We start from the raw sequence: 2907 nt of genomic DNA, 5'->3' as shown, positions 1-2907 counted from the left end.
AGGTTCTCCCTTCTTGTTTTGGGATTTGGCTTTAGTTTGATTTATTTGTTTATACGACCCCAAGGCCAGAGAGTGTGAGATGAGGTGCTGCCACCAAGGTTATGCACATTAAACTTGATGGAAGGCAACACAAAGGGCTGACAGCAATGGTGACTATTGCCAGCCATAAAAGCCAGCACGGCGTTCTTGCATCACATCTCACTGCCTCTGTTAAAATGCACTTAATTCCTCATAGAAATTTCTATCTTAATGAAAACATGCTGCTTTTAAAACCACAGAAGAACTTGAATGGCAGCGTGGTATTTATGGTAATAAACTGCTGCTGGATTCCTCCAGGGAAGCAACTACACCGGTGATCTGGAGGGGCTCAGTCAGAGCTCTGCACAGCCCTGCCTGGCTGCCTCTCCTCTCCTTGCTGCTGTAGCAGTGCTGAGCCAGAAGCAGGAGCTGTAAACTTTAAAATATGACTTTCCAGCCAGAAAGCCTTCTCTTACAGCACAAAAAACCTTTCCCTGCATTTCAAGTCAGTGGGAGATTGTTTCCCAAGTCATAAGTCTGACTCTAAATACTATGACAACAAAAATTAGGCCATACATCATCCTAATAGTAGTTTTCAAAGAATTCTTTACAAGGATCAATTCAGTCCATACAAAGCAGTGAGGTTTTGAGCCCAGTGTCTAAGAATAGGACCATCATGAATGTATCACAGGATGAAAGGGTCTTGGGGGGGAAGGAAACAATGCTGCAAAGCAGCAGGTAAAACATGGATAGGGATGTAGCTGTTGACTGTTTAATCTGTTGGTTTGTGTGATAATTCTTGGCATTACAGTACCTTCTTGGCTTTTATCAGACCTGTATTTTCTCTCCCCTTATTGCCTTTCCTGAGGGAAATCACAGCGTTGTTGGGGTTAGAAGAGATCTTTCAAGTTCATGTAGTCCACAAGCCCTGCCATGGAGAGGGCTGTTAGGAGGGGAAGCTCTATAAGAGGTGTCCATCTGCCCAGCAACCTTACTGCTTATTGTGTGTGTTGGGTTTTAGTAACAGGAAATCAAACTTCTCTACATGGCTACCACACACCATTCTCAAGTGTAGCATGTAAGTGCTACTGACCCTCTGTGCAGGTGATAGGGCTTGTGCAGGTGGAAGCAAGTTATGTGAGTTCTGCCCATCCACATGTGGTGAGGTGACTGTCTAATAAGCATTGGTGATATCTGTGTGAATTTACAGAAGATAGTGGAGTGCTCTGGTATGTGTGGAGAGCTAACTTGACTTGAATTTGGTCTTCCTGGTGAGGTACGAGCAATTTGGGAGATTGGTGGGGATTTCGTTCACGTAAAGTAGTTGTCAGGGGGAAGTAGAGGGAACCTTCTGTAGCCTAAATTAAACTGATTCCTCCTGTTGAAGTGCTAGCATCAGTGAACCTCTAAATCTTATAAACTGAAGCACACTTTGTGGGTGACCAGGGAGGTGGCTATGAGCACTGGCACAAGGTTATCTGAGCACTAAAGCTTATATTTTGGCTTTGGATTTTAAGTGATGACTCTGTGTGGAAGCAGGTTTTGGAGCTCAGAGGTAGTTAAGATACTCAGGTGGACTTTGCCAGGAACTACTTTTCGATTCCACAAAGACTCCTGATTTTGACATGAAAGCATTAAGAGATGGAAAATCCCTTCCTTCCTTCTAGACATGATTCCAAAGATTCGTGACGCTTTCAGGTTTATGAATTTCTGTTTATTTTACATTTGTGTCTGTTTGGCTTTTGCTGCTGGTTGTTTGAGTGTACCAGTGTGCTCCTGTCCTCTGTACTGAAGAGCTTTTAGTGTTTTTCTCCCCACAGAGGTGCACTGTAGCCCTGCAGTCTTCTGGTTTCCCTTGGGATGGACAAAATAGATCAATGTCCATAATATTCCAGGGCAACGCAGTGCCAAGTGTAATGGCTACTGGTTGTGTCAGGAGGAAATCTTACACTGAAAAATGTCAGTGCCAGGAGAGAGGGGAGGGGTTTAATACATCTGTGTTGGATCAATGTATGTCAAACATCTTGCAATTTGCATTCCTGTGAATACCCTGCCTTATAAATAATCTTTGAAAGAGTAGGTACACCACAGCATTCACTTGAATAGCAGGTTGACAACTTTTCTATTAGCTGACAAATATTAAATAGTTCAGTACGTGATGCGAGTAAATAAACATTGGCTTTATGCACACACATGGAACAAATCTTTCTTTTATCCATATGACAACAGGGATGACTAAATTTAATGATAGTTCAGTTCATGAAGAATTATGGATTAGTGGTGGATAAATACAGAAATATGTTTCTCATATAGGTGTGACTGGATTGCAAAGAGGCTACTAGAAATGAGAAAATGTCTCTGGCAATATAGGTTTATCCTCTGCTAGCTCATTGCTACCCTACTCAAGTAGATACCCAGATGCAGTTTCACCACTATGTTTAAACAAGGAAAATATCTTGGTTTATTTGTACTCTAGTTTGGGACTTGAAATAAAGTGATACTCTACTGTTATAACATGTGCTTTTGTGAATAGGCAGTACCCTAAGGGTTTTTTCTCCAGCTCCTTAGACTAAGTAGGAATGCTCTGAAATACTGTGTGCAGGGCTGCCAATGAGACCACAGTTACAGGTACAAGGCAGGACAGGAACAGATGAGCCTGTGCTGCTGCTTCTTCTTACAGGCAGAGTGATGTTCTGGATAAAAAGAATCAAATCTCTTCTGCCTTTCAGGTTTCTTGAGGATGTCTGGGGAGCAGAGGGCAGGGACTGTGCTGGTGGTTTCTCTGTTACCACTGAAAATGAGCAGTTGCTCAGTTGTGTGTTATGTGTGTATTAAAAAGCAGCAATGATGCAAATTCTCAAAGGTAAGACAAAAGCGTTCTAAAAATAC

Source organism: Manacus vitellinus, unplaced genomic scaffold (genome assembly GCF_001715985.3).
Source record: "Manacus vitellinus isolate BGI_N305 unplaced genomic scaffold, ASM171598v3 scaffold_12_pilon, whole genome shotgun sequence".
Taxonomy (NCBI): domain Eukaryota; kingdom Metazoa; phylum Chordata; class Aves; order Passeriformes; family Pipridae; genus Manacus; species Manacus vitellinus.
Note: the sequence above shows the minus strand (reverse complement) of the source record.